Here is a 13,725-nt window from a genome sequence, read left to right as displayed (position 1 = left end):
GTGCTTCCGGCTGAAGGGCAGGATTTTCCTGACCCATGGTTTGTCTTTTCCCTCTGTACCAATTTTAGAATACATTCCTCTTCCTGATAGCATTTATGTCCTCTTCATTTTGAGCCGTTCCTGGTGACCGGGTTCATGTCTACCCAGCTAAGCTGGGATCTTTGAGCCATGAGGCTCCCTGAAGCCTCTGAAGGGCAGTAACACAGTACAGCTGCCTCATAATAAAAGGCGTGGAAAAGGACCAAGAGGGAGGGAAGCGAGGGGTAATGTTATAGTAGGAGAGAGCTTTGGCTAATGTCCAAGAGCTCAAAGCTCTTGTTGTAATTTCTCATTCTGCCCCTTCTCATTTTAAAAGGACATTTCTCTTGCCCATAGCTTCCAAATATATGTATATGTATATGTATATGTATATGTATATGTATATATATATACACTTGAAATATAGTTGATTTACAGTGTTATGTTTCAGGTGTACAGCACAGTGATTCAGTTATATATATATATATATATATATAATATTCTTTACATATATAATAGTCTTTTTCAGATTCTTTTCCCTTATAGGTTATTACAAAATATTGGGTATAGTTCCCTGTGCTATACAGTAGATCCTTGTTGGTTATATATTTTATATATGGTAGTGTGTATATGTTAATCCCAAACTCCTAATTTATCCCTCCCTCCGTTTCCCCTTTGGTAACCATATGTTTTTCTATGTCTTTGGGTCTCTTTCTGTTTTATAAATAAGTTCTTTTGTATTATTTCTTTAGATTCCACATATAAGTGATATAATATTTGTGATATAATCTTTCTCTGTCTGGCTGACTTCACTTAGTATGATATCTCTAGGTCCATCCATGTTGTTGCAGATGGCATTATTTCATTCTTTTTTATTGGCTAAGTAGTATTGCATTGTATGCCTGTACCACATCTTCCTTATCCATTCATCTGTAGATGGACATGTAGGTTGTTTCCATGTCTTGGCTATTGTAAATACCAGCCATATTTTAATACTTGAACTTCCCCATGTGAAGCCCAGCTCTTCTGTATGTCTACCTATTGTCCTCTAGACTGGGGAATTTTGAAACTTGGGATTCCTGGAAGCCTCTGTAAAAACACTGAAACCGCAGTCCTGGCTACCTGAGACCCTGCAGGTCAAATGGGGGAGAGTTAGAAGAAGGGCTGGTAGGACAGCTTCTGTCACGTTGGCAGATTTCAAGCTCCTGAGCAATCTCTGCCTTCCGTCCTATTGTTTTCTTTCTCCTTATGAAATTTTTTGTGCCCCTACTTCTTTCCAGGTTCTATTGCCTTTGTTTTTCCATGCTGACTAGCACCTAGGGATGTTCACCTAAATTCTTCCAGGTAGGGACATTTGAGGCAAGAGGTTCTCTGAAGCCTCTGTAAAAGCATTAATGCAGCAGCCCTGACCACCCAAGACCCAGCAAGTAAAAGAAGGAAAGAGAAAGGGAGGCAAGGGCAGTTAAAGGAAATTAGGAGAGAGCTTCTCTCTAAAGGGTAGGAGTTTCCAGCTCCTAGTCTATTACTTCTGTCCCATTTTTTTCCTAAGAAATTCTTCTTAACAACAACCTAGGACATCCTGATTGGAAATCTCCACTGATAACCAACACTTGGACCTGGCCACCTCCAGTCCTATAGGATGGGAAGTTTGAATCGTGCGGCTTGCTGAAGGGTCCCTAAAGACCTTAACCCAACAGTCCTGGTCCCCCAGGCCCCATCCTGTAGATGAGCAATGGAAAAGGAATGGTGTCATATGGATCATAGGAAAAACAATTAGGTCAAAATTGTGAACATTTCAAGGCTTCTGGGTATTATTCCCCCGCAGTCTCATTTCACTCTCACTTTTAATTTTCTTCTTTTTTTTCATGGAAAGGCATTTTATTTTAAATATAGCAGTGTGTACCGCTTTTAGTTTTCTTGGACTTTTATTGACCCTAGTCTCCAGCCCTGCACTTGGGGCACCCTCAAGCCTCAGTGCCAGCTCAACCTCAGATTCCAGCCCTCGAAACAGTCATCTCCAATTGGTCCCTGTTGATCTCTCCCACCCCAACAGGAACACTCAGAGGAGGAGGCTACAACTCAGCCATCAGCTGTGACCACTCTCAAGTTACTTCTGCTCAGACTTCCCTCTGTCCCACAGGCCCAGCCTCTAGCCTCTTCCCTGCATCTTTCACATAGGATTAATAGAAAAAAAAACAAACAAACAAATCCAAATCGTCAAAGCAGAAATCCTCTGATACGTTGTATTGTCAAATGTTCTTCAAAGAGTGGCTCTTAGTCATTTGTGTTGCAATCACTTGGGGGTGCTTGTTTAAAAATGCACGTTAATGGAACCTATGGAATAAGCATCTTGGAGGGGGAGGTGTGAGAACCAGTAATCTGTGTTTTGAAATAGCTCCCCCAATGATTTTCTATGCAACCAGTGGTGGAAGACACTGGTCTAGTGTAGTCATTCATCAGATTATTGAGTCCCCTACTGAACATCTCTGACAAGTGGCCATTTGCCTATTCCGGGCCTATAGCCCTTCAAAGATGAACAGCTCGTTATCTATGGAGACAGCCCAATCTATTTTTGTATTCCTTTATTAGAATGTTCTTTTTACAATGAGCTAAAATCTCTATCCCTGTAATAGCCACTCTTTGATTTTGGCTCTATCCCTTAGGGCCCCACAGAAGAAGTACAATTCATCTTCAAAGTTTCTACCCTTCAAATATTTGAAGATAATCCTAATATATTCTACTCCTGCATATTTTCTTCAGACTAAATAGTCTCAATTCTTGTGATGGGGGAAACAATCTTGTAAAAAATTACAGACCAGTCCCTATAGGTCAGCTCTTTGGGCAATTCCAGATAGAAATGTTTTAAGACAAGACCAGTAGAGAACTATGAGAAGCCATGTTTGTCCTCTTGATGTCAACTCTAAAAATCTGGAGGTGTCCCTTACGTTTAACAACTTTCTATGGATCCATTTTGCATGAATTTATCCAAGCCTCCTTGAATTTATTTATATTTCTCCTCAATCATTGACCATGCTATTCCCAACCTTCTTGTTTGTACAACTGGCTGAAACCCCAGGCCAAGAAAATAAAGCAAAAGTGTTCTTCAGGATCTGGCCAGTTTACTCCCTGGTACTTTCATATATAATAAACTCTAATTATTTGCTAATCACAATTACCCAAGTTGTGGGGCATGTGCATGTGTGCACCTGCACGTGTGTATGTGTGTGTGTGTGTGTGTGTGTGTGTGTGTGTGTGACTGGAGGAAAGGGACAAGATACAAATATTTTGAAATCAAACTTCAAAATTTTGTGTAAAGGGGCTTTAATATGATTATCTTCATGATTACCCTATTAATACTACCACATCAGGAAAGGGGCTGTTTATTTTAGATGAAATAATGTCTAATATCATGGGGTTGTTTTTAAAGATGAAAGGTTCTTACAGTGCAATTTGATATTATTTGCCAAAGCATAGATGGATTTTGCTTTTCAACACTGGTTCCTCAAACTCATTTAGAAGAAGCAAAGTATTCTTCAGAGAAAGCAACGTGTTCTTTGGCGTTCTTTTTAATGAACCCCATCTTCACGTGTGAGATGTGAATTATGAAACTAGAAATAAGACAGTGCTCAGAGCACCCTGGCCTTAAGCAGTGATTTCCAATTTACCCTTGGCAGTCTATTGATTTCTACTATGATACTATTGTTTCAAGGCAATAATTTTTTCTTGGAAACTGTTTTTTTTTTTTCATCCTAAACTCCCACCCCACCCCAAACACATATACATACACTATTTTGTGCAAACAAATCTTAGTGTGAACACTAGAGAGAACTAACAGTTCTTCAGTCAATAGTGGCCACAGTTTAACATGATATAAAGTCATGGTCTGTCTTGTTGTTTTGGTCACAAATACGTTCTTACATATCCTTTGAACTATTTTTGAATTCTATTTTCTCTCCAGATATTTTTAAGATGTCCCCTTTTCCAGAAACCTTTCCTGACTAAGTCACCTGACTCCTTTATTATCTGCATACTGAACTCAGGGGTTTGGATGGCATCTCCTATTCATTCCCAGAGTGTCTAGGACAGAGTTCTTTACCCAGTGAGTTGGGAAAATCAATGTTACTGAATGATACCAGAAATAGTCTGTAATCCAGACCACAGACTCATGGAAATTAAACTGAGAGTGAAATAAATCAGGCTGTGATCACATAAGAATTTTGATAAAACTAGGAAGTAAGAATCAGTTCCAGAATGCAGGTTCCTCTAAGCATAGCAGCTAATTACTTTCAGGAACTTCTTCATTTAGGGCACCAGAGAGGGTACAGACAGGAGATCAGTTTGGGGGATAACATACAAACAAATACCTACAATCAGAACTGGAAAGAAATGCCGTAGATCATCTCTATCCAAATCCCTTCCTTCAGACAGGTAACATTCTAAACCATTTAGAACAGGAGGGCGATGGGTTTCATTCTACCATCCATCACCTGCATTCTAGTGCAATCTTGCTGGGGCATCAGAATTGTAGCCCAAGCACAGAAAGAGGAAGCATGCTCCTCTAAGATTTTGCTACAAGCTGAAATCACTAGCTAAAATATCCAGGGCCCTCTGTACATATGTGTGGTGTGTGGTATAGACAGGAATTTAGGTCTTTTTCAACACATACATATATAGCATACCTCCCTCTCAACTTCAGTCATGTATCAAGATAAAACTTTGTGATATTAACTAAAGTTCTGTCCCCAGTACCAAGTACCCAGTGATCTTCTTCCTATTGGGATGGGGGCATCAATGGCCTAAGAGAAGATTAGGAAGAAAATATCAATGGAACAGAAAATGCCCTCACCTTTTCTTTCAAAACAGACTTTCAAAAACTTACAGCAGAAAATAATAGAGCTGGCATATGATCCAGCAATTCCATTCCTAGGTATATACCAAAAGGAATTAAAAGCAGGAATTTGAACAGATGTTTGTACATCAGTGTTCATTGCAGCATTATTTACAATAGCCAAAAGGTGTAAACAACCCAAGGGTCCATTAAAAGATGAATGGATGAGCAGCCGCATAGCACAGGGAGGTCAGCTCGGTGCTTTGTGACCACCTAGAGGGGTGGGATAGGGAGGGTGGGAGGGAGATGCAAGAGGGAGGAGATATGGGAACATATGTATATGTATAGCTGATTCACTTTGTTATAAAGCAGAAACTAACACACCATTGTAAAGCAATTATACTCCAATAAAGATATTAAAAAAAAAGATGAATGGATAAGCAAAATGTGGTATAGAGAGATAAATTCAGCCATAAAAAGGAATGAAGTTCTGACACATGCTATAACATGGATGAACCCTGAAGACGTTGTGCTAACTGAAATAAGCCAGACACAAAAAGACAAATATTGTATGATTCCATACAGATTCATAGAAATGGAAAGTAGAATAGTGGTAACTAGGGGCCGAGGGAGTGGGGGAATGGGAAGTTGTAGGGGAATGGGAAGTTAGTGACTAAAGGTTACAGAGTTTCTGTTTGAGGTGATGAAAATGTTTTGGAAATAGACAGTGCGGATGGTTGCACAACATTGTAAATGTAATCAGTGCCACTGAATTGCATACTTAAAAATGGTTAAAATGGCAAATTTTATGTTATATATATTTTATTATAATTTTTAAACATTAATAATGTAATATACCAAAACTCATTGAACGGTTCATTTTAAATGGGTGAATTGAATCTTAATTAAACTGTTTTAAAAAGTCATAGCAGAGACAACACTACCTTGAAAGCCAAGTTTTAAATTAGTAAGAACCAAGCTTTCTGATAAAAAAGAAAGGTTTTTGAGTTTCCAAATTCTAATTCCCTTTAGAAGGAATTATGAAGTTTATGTCATACTCAATAAATTGGAAAGCAGATGGATAAAGAGCCAGACTAACTACCCTAGGAGGCCAGATAAGAGCTGAGGCAGAGAGGAGTACAAGAGAAGTCAGACTGGGCTATACGGCTCTGAGAAAGGTCTCTGTGCCCTGCCCCCCATCTCCCACCCCGCACCCCAGCTCTCCAAAAGGGGGAGGGAGGATGGGACTCCCAGGGCAGAAGTAACGAGGCCTTACTTCCCAGGGTGTGGCATAGGGATGATCAATTGAAGAGAACAGCCCATGTCTAGCTTGGTGCTGCCGTCGTAGAATAGCAATGGTTACATGAGATCTATGAGATTTCTAGGAGGAAGGCGCTGTCCTAGACTGGTGGAAGGAGAGAAGGAGACTATTCCAATAGCCCTGTAACAGTGCAAGGGGAGAGAGAGAGAGAGAGAGAGAGGGAGAGGGAGATCGTGAGCTGAAATAAGTGCAGGGTTACTTGGTCTGCAGAGGTCTTGTGGCCTGGATGAGGGGATGATGCAGCAAATGTCAGTGTGGAGGGGAAAGACTACTTGACATCCAAACTGGGTGGTACAGCTCAATGGATGCCTGGAAATGATCCTGATGATCTGGGGTTAGACGGCTGCCCCTGATGCCATGATACATTTTCACATGGCTAACTCTTATCATGTAAAGTCCCTGGAACTTGGATATTATCCCAGGGAAGAGGGAGTGAAAAATCCTGAAATGACTAGGAAATCACTAAATTTGCCTGAATTTATCTGGGTGTATCTTTTCTGCCATGTGGCAAAAATGAGGTACCAGTAACAGGAATATAAAGAAAGTTATGTTTTTGCGAAATGGAGTTAGTCATCTGTGAAAACATACCTCTACCATAAAACCATCGTCTAAGAAGACCGCAGTAAGACACAGTAAAGGCATGAATCATTAGGGGCTTCTGGACTTCTAAAATTTTTTGATGATTAACCTTAAGACTTCTTATTTTCTTACTTGGAAAAATTCCCTAACCAGCCCTAGTGTAAGTGTACGTTTTCAGCCCTTGTTATTACAGTTTACTTTGTTACTATAGTTTGCAGTTTACAGTTACTACAAGTATCCTTGAATCATTTAACGAATGTAGGACTTACAGATTTCATTAGTGACCACTGAAAAGGAAGGCCAAAAATCTGAGCCCTTCCACTTTGCTCACAAATGTTATCTAATTCATCAGCAAATTCTGTGACTCTCTCTCCAAAATATATCCTAAACCTGACCACTTTACGCAATCTCCATCACTATAACTCTAGCATGTAATTCCAATCTTTAGTCACCCAGGTTGTCTTCCTGTCCCTTAAACATGCCAGGATTGTTCCTGCCCCAGGACCTTTGCACTTCTTTTTTTTTTTTTTATTTCTGAGATATACATTTTAAAGTAATAACTAGGATTATTACTTATAACATTATACCAGAACATATTCTTATTCCTTCTGTTTAGAATACTCTTCCACCATATTTTCACAGAGCTAACTCTTATTCAGGTCTTTAATTAAATATTACCTCCTTAAAGAGACTTTCCCTGAACCCCTCCTTCCCAAGCTCCCAGTTAAAACAGTCCTAAGTCATTCTCTATCATAATACATAGAGCACTTATTGGTGCCTGAAATTATTTTATGCATCTATTTGTTTACATGCTTACTGTTTCTCTCCTTCCAACAGAATGTGAGCTGCTTGAAGGTAGGGATTCGGTCATGTTTCCCCTACTGTATCCCAGTTGCCTAACTTGGTACTGTAGACACTGAATATTTCTTTATTCACTGGTTAAAAATGTAGAAGATGTTGAAGACTGGAATGAACCTGACCACAGGCATCTGCTACTGCCTTTTTGAAAAAAGAAATTCACATCAAGATTTTGTTTTTGTGAGTTTCCTTTTCCTTTCAAAAGCAGAGTGCAACCAAGCATTCTAGTTAATTGAAAGCTGTTGTGAGTTGAGTTTCAGTTAAGTTGAAATTTTAGTTGATCCTTATGGTCAACAATTTAGGCTTCTCATGGTGATGAAAAGGAATTGTAAATAATCAACCTGCTCAGGCTTGCCAGGTGAACTCAAGGAAAGTCTAATTGAACAGATGGGTCCCTGTCCTCTAATTGGAAGGCTATTAGGTGATTTGACTTTGTCAGACAAGAAAAGAAAGTGAGGTCCTGAGATGACTTCCTCTAGGGAAGAGAGTTTCAGAGTTCTCACAAAAATCTGGGAGTTCTGTGTGATGTTAATTATCCTGGTGTGGTCTGAGAAAGTTGGCAGCCTCAAAGATAACAAAGACTTAACCCCCTTAGGCTTTCTGAGCTGTGAAATGCTCTCATAAGCAAGTAGGTTACCTGGGAAGACTAACGGAGACAGGCTAATGAAATCCATATGGTTGGTTACTTTGGGCAGATGGTCTGCATGCCACCTTGGAAGCACCTGAAGTTTCTAGGTGGTCTTTAAGGGCAGCTTTAAATTGTGCATGGTGAAGTTGTCGAATCTGCAGACCACAAAGGAATGGCTAAAGATGGACTAAGAGATGAGGTCAGTACTCATATTTTATAATAGGGGTAGGAATGGGATCAGGAGGATGGGGGAAGGATGTAAATGAGCTTTCTCTCTCCTCCCAAAGCCAGAAAAAACCCCCACCTCTCTTCCATTGAGCAAGCAGAGATTATTTTCTTTTATTTTTGAGAAATACCCCTCCCTCATGTCTCCACAGAGCCTTATTTGGACAGTCTCCATGCTTCAATTGCTCTATTGCTGGGCCCTTTTCTTAAAAGTCTCCTGGGATTTGTAGAACCCTTCATAGCATTAAAGAGATTTTTCTGATATTATCTTCTAACTAAACCCATAAGGAAGGTAGAGCAGGGAATATTTCCCTTGATAGATGAGGAAACTGAGACCAAATGACCCTTACCCAAAGAAAAACAAGAAAGGCATCAGTGGATGTGGATTGCTGCGTTTGTGGCATTCACTCTAGTTTTATGGATGCCTTTCTTTTCTTTGCCTTCTTATCTTGGGTCCTTTTGAGATTGTCAGGGCGTGGAAAAATGTCATTTAACAGTATGTATAGGTTTCCTTTTCTAATTGATCCATTAAGGGGAATAAAAACAAAGATCAACCAGGAGATGATACAGATGCCTTAACATGCGCTGTCCTAGAGGCTTGATTCGTGCATAGGACCCCATGTTTCTATGAACACTCACACCAGAAAGGCACTGAGATGAAATGGGAAGAGGACCCAATCTGGACTCAGAATTCTAGCTTGTCCCCACTGAGCTGAGCGACTTTCGGCAAGTCACAAGGTCATCTTGCCTCAGGTGTTTCCTCTCTGAAGGAGGTGTAATAATACCTGTTCTGGTTGCGTGGCAGGATTGTCGTGTGAATAGAGTATGGTAATGTATGTGAATATGTGTTGAAAATCTAGCCCACTAGATTGTGAGCTCCTAGGGGGTAGAGGCCATTTCTGTTTTATTCATCACTTAGCTGACCTTCCTGCTGGGGTTACAGAGGATCATTGACCCTACTCTTGTTCACCGAGAAGCATACCCAGAGACTGGCACATGCTGGGAAGTCGCTCATATAAAGAAACACCATCAGCTACCCCGGCGGGATGATCATCTAGTTCTCTGAGATGCCTATATTTTAAGTCAATCTGTTCCCCTAGATAACCTCCAAATATGGCGAAAAAACCTATCTAAGTATTTTCATGTGATTTGGCAAAAGGCAGAAATTTAATTTCGTTTATGGAGATGGCTCTGCAGTGCTTAAGCCTGGAGTTTGGCATATAGTAGGCGCCTAAAAAAAAGTTATTGAAAGAGTGATGAGTAAGTAATAGAATCTAGGGCATTGTTATTAGCCTGTCTTTGTTGCCACATTTCCTCCATTCTCTCGGAGACAGATATTAGGTGTGGTGTGTGCATAGTTGTCAGGTCAACCTCTGCTCCCTTGGTGAGTGTCCTTTCCACCCAGCTTGAGACTTGCCTGCAAGGAAGACCCAGGAAGCCACAGATCCCTGACAGCTGCGGGATGGGAAAGGCTGACAGCTGTCTGAATGTACCATGTGGCCAGGCCTCAGCATCCTCACGTTGTACCTGCTGCTCTACCTCCACTCTTAACCTGGAGGTCTATGAGCCTTGCTGTGTTATGTATTATATGACATAGGAAAATAAGGGTTTGGCGGGGGGGATAAGGCGGCATCAAAAGGGCCATGTAAATAATTAAAAAACAATTTCTTTTTAAAAATTGTTAAGTAATACATACAATAAATGTCTCTGACCTACCATTCCTTGGTATCAACTCATCTCCTGTTGCTGCTATTATGTGTTCCCTAGTGTGTAGTTGGCTGTGTCCGCAAGCATTCGGTCACATCCTGTATGTCTTCAAACTAATTAAATGTGGTTGCCATTGTCCGGGTACAGTGTCAAGCTCTCAAATTCTTCATGGTACTTGCTGAGAAAATTTTTAACAAAAGAATTTTTACATTTTGATGTGTTTCCTAAGGTGAGGGGACGGGTAGGGGTAAGGGAGGTCTGTTGTAGTAAAGCTTAAAGATTAATGGTTAGTTTTCTTAATCATGTCCAAATGTCACCATACCTAGCATAGGGGAATTTGTGGAGAGATTGTTCTTCTTTCTCCATAAAGTTCAAAAGCCCTATAATAAATAACCAATAAATGTTGAAATGTGGACTCTGATTGAAAATGTGTGTGTGTGTGTGTGTGTGTGTGTGTGTGTGAGAGAGAGAGAGAGAGAGAGAGAGAGAGAGAGAGAGAGAGATTCAGAATGTATAAGGAGAATCTACATACTCTTGGAGGGACTACTTCCCAAAAAAATAAATTTTTTTGAAATGCAGGGCTCTTATTTTGCTGCCTGCATTTCAAAAAAAAGTTAAAAGTTAAAGTGAGCAATGACAACAGTAACAGTGTTGAGATAAAACATTCTTAATGAGTAATTCAACTGTGCTTCATGCGGCTTAGAATGTCTGCAACTCAGAAGACAGGGCAGTTCCCTTGGTGGTCTCCAGATAAAGTTCAGTTTTTCTGTCCTGCCTGGGGTGCTGGAGCAAGGCACGTCTCTCCCCATTCCATTCCATTTATATTTATTTTCTTAAAGGGGTTTAAATTAGCATTAACATTTCAGTTTAAAAAGCAACATCCTTTTATACCCTGAACTATCTTCAGTGGGGATATGGCCAAGTATCTGGAAAAGAATTCACTTCGTTATAAAGCAGAAACTAACACACCATTGTAAAGCAATTATACTCCAATAAAAACATTAAAAAGAAAAAAAGAGTCAAGCATCGTAGTGGTCTTCTAATATTTCTAGGGGTCTGAAGGCAGAGAGAATTTTGGAATTGCTTTTTCTCCAAGATCTACTTTTTAACCTGAATCTGCATAAGGTTAAAATTTCAAAACCTAGTGGAGAATGATTGTTTCGATGTAGCTTTCCAAATCATAGTGGCATTTCTCTGGGCAATGACAATGAAGCTGTCGACTTGTTTTTTAGCATGGGTGCCTCCACCTCTGGTTGGGACATTTAGTTCTGGAGCTGCTGTCTAAGGAAATCAGTTTTCAAGTCAAGAGTGTTGATGGTAATATTTCAGATGTCTCTTCCAGCTGCAAGCATTTTGTCTGGTCCCTCCCTGCCTTTCCTGATGGAACAGGTCCCTCTGTGCCAGTGACTTTATGTGATTGTAAGATAGCAGCCGAGGATAGTTCAGAAAATGAGAGAAAAGAATCATTTAAAGATGTCATCATTTTAATGGCAGCCTTACCCAGGACAAGTAAAAACGTCTGCAGGGCAATTAGAAAGGAATTTTCTTTTATTTATTTTTCTCTAGAGGGCTGGCCCCGGGGCTGTTTTATGGTGTTACTACTTGGTCCCTGTGGTTTTACTATGGAGTGAGAATGGGAAGAAATGAGCTCATGTAATGTTTGTAAATGTTGCATGTGATCTTGTTTTATCCTCTAAAGTTCAGAAGGCATGCCATCAGGGGTCCTCGATTTTTTTTTTTTTTTTTGGCATGTGGAGGAGTTACTGCTCTTAAAATTGCCTTGAGATCTTGGAGGACTGAGAGGAAAGTGACATGACTGTGGCGGTTAAGTCCCTGAGTAGGAGATGATGTGTTCTTGCTGGCTGCCTTCTCTGATTTATGGGGTTCAAGGAGGGGTAAAGTAGAGGATCTTGAGAGGACAGATGGCTTGTTGGACACCAATTGGTTGGGCCCCTCTGTATTATATGAATACCAAGCATTCCCTTTGTTGGGTTTACAGAACATTTTTAGTACAAGCAGGCTAGGAGCTGCTTGTCCTATACTGCTCAGTTCCACTCTTAGATCATCACCTTTTTTGTGCTGTCCTAAAGAACTTCTCCACAGAGTCCTTACTGCTGTCTCTAGCAACCAATTGAGGAATAAGAGAAGTGGCGTGCGGGAATTAGAAAATGATTTGCACTTCTTTATACCTAGAAATATCTGGCCCTTTTTCTAATCAGATTTTCAGAACAGTTCCATTTCCATACGAATTACTCATTGGCTGTAAAGGTCACTAGGAATTGCTGAGCATTGGAAACCACAAACCAATTAGAATGTGGCAATAGCTTTGCTCAGAATTGAATGTTGATTCAAATTGGCTCTGGTAATAAGATGCTCTTTAATGAAACCATCATTGAATGGATTAATAGATGCTTTCCTAGTTTTTGAGGAAGACACAGTATGTGTGGGGGATGGGGTCTGGGCATGGGGACAATGACTACTTGGTCACAATTTCAAGCCCTTGTGTTAGTAAATCTTCCCAGAGAGCCTCCTTTGCCTGCAATATGGATGAATGGCCTTTGAAAGCTTAATGGGAATTGATGCCACCTATCGATTACCATTTAAAGCACACCCTCCTAATTTCGAATCAATGCTGAAGGAAATATGTTTTCCAGTGGAACAAGTATCCCTAATTGGAGGGTCCAAGTCTGGTGTCTTGATAGCTTAAGTGGTCAATTACTTCTTCTAGCAACTTGATGCCTATTGGGTTGGTGAACATAAGCTCTGCTGAAGGTTGATACTAAACCAGATTTCCGTGGAGCTGATTATGTGCTGAATACTCAGCAGATGGAAATCCCTGGCTTCCTGCCCTGAAATGTGTGAGTGATTTCATGAGGGCAGGGGGTTATTCCCAGATAAGCTTCTGGAACTGCCAACCTAGTGAGGGTCAAGGCCAGGTTAGTTCCAGAGGATCTTCATATCATTTTGATGCTTCTAGTACTAGGCCCCTGTCCCTGGCTGGAGATTATGAACTGCTCGATAAATAGTGGTAGAGGTGAGGTAGGGATATCCTGAGCCAGTGAGATTTCTGGAAAGGGTCTCAGAATTAACCCTTTCTCCTTCAGGGAATGAAAACAGTTTTTAGTTAATTGCTATAATTTCAAGAAACACACTCCTTCTGCTTTCCCATGAAACAACTGGACAAATCCCACGATGATACATGTAGAAATATATTTCTTACTGATTTCTTAAAGCAAGCTGGTTTAGAACCAACATTTGTTTACTGTGGATCTTTGAGGAAAAGTCAGTAATTATACCTGCCATCCGATAATTCGATTATTGGTTGGAGAGAATGACTAAACTTTTCTTCTCTACCTACTACACAAGTGGCTTCTGGATCACTGCTACAACCAGTTACATGGGTTACAGTGGTATGGATAGAATGGGTCCATTTTCTCACTGAAACCACCATATTTTCCTGGTCGGGGCAACTGAAAAATCATGTGAGTTCTTAAACACTCCATCGGTAGCCTTTCTTATAGACCAGTTGCTACAGAACAAAGATATTGGTATTTTATGTAA

The 13,725-nt window shown here is 40.3% G+C and overlaps 1 protein-coding gene across 1 annotated transcript in view; it reads right to left on the bottom strand.

The window, feature by feature from the left end:
* GRIA3 (glutamate ionotropic receptor AMPA type subunit 3) overlaps positions 1–13,725 on the bottom strand; it is a 286,920-nt gene that overhangs the window by 37,205 nt on the left and 235,990 nt on the right. The gene's annotated exons all lie outside the window — the stretch shown is intronic.

Source organism: Eschrichtius robustus, chromosome X (genome assembly GCF_028021215.1).
Source record: "Eschrichtius robustus isolate mEscRob2 chromosome X, mEscRob2.pri, whole genome shotgun sequence".
Lineage (NCBI taxonomy): Eukaryota > Metazoa > Chordata > Mammalia > Artiodactyla > Eschrichtiidae > Eschrichtius > Eschrichtius robustus.
This window is presented reverse-complemented; position numbering and strand designations above follow the sequence as displayed.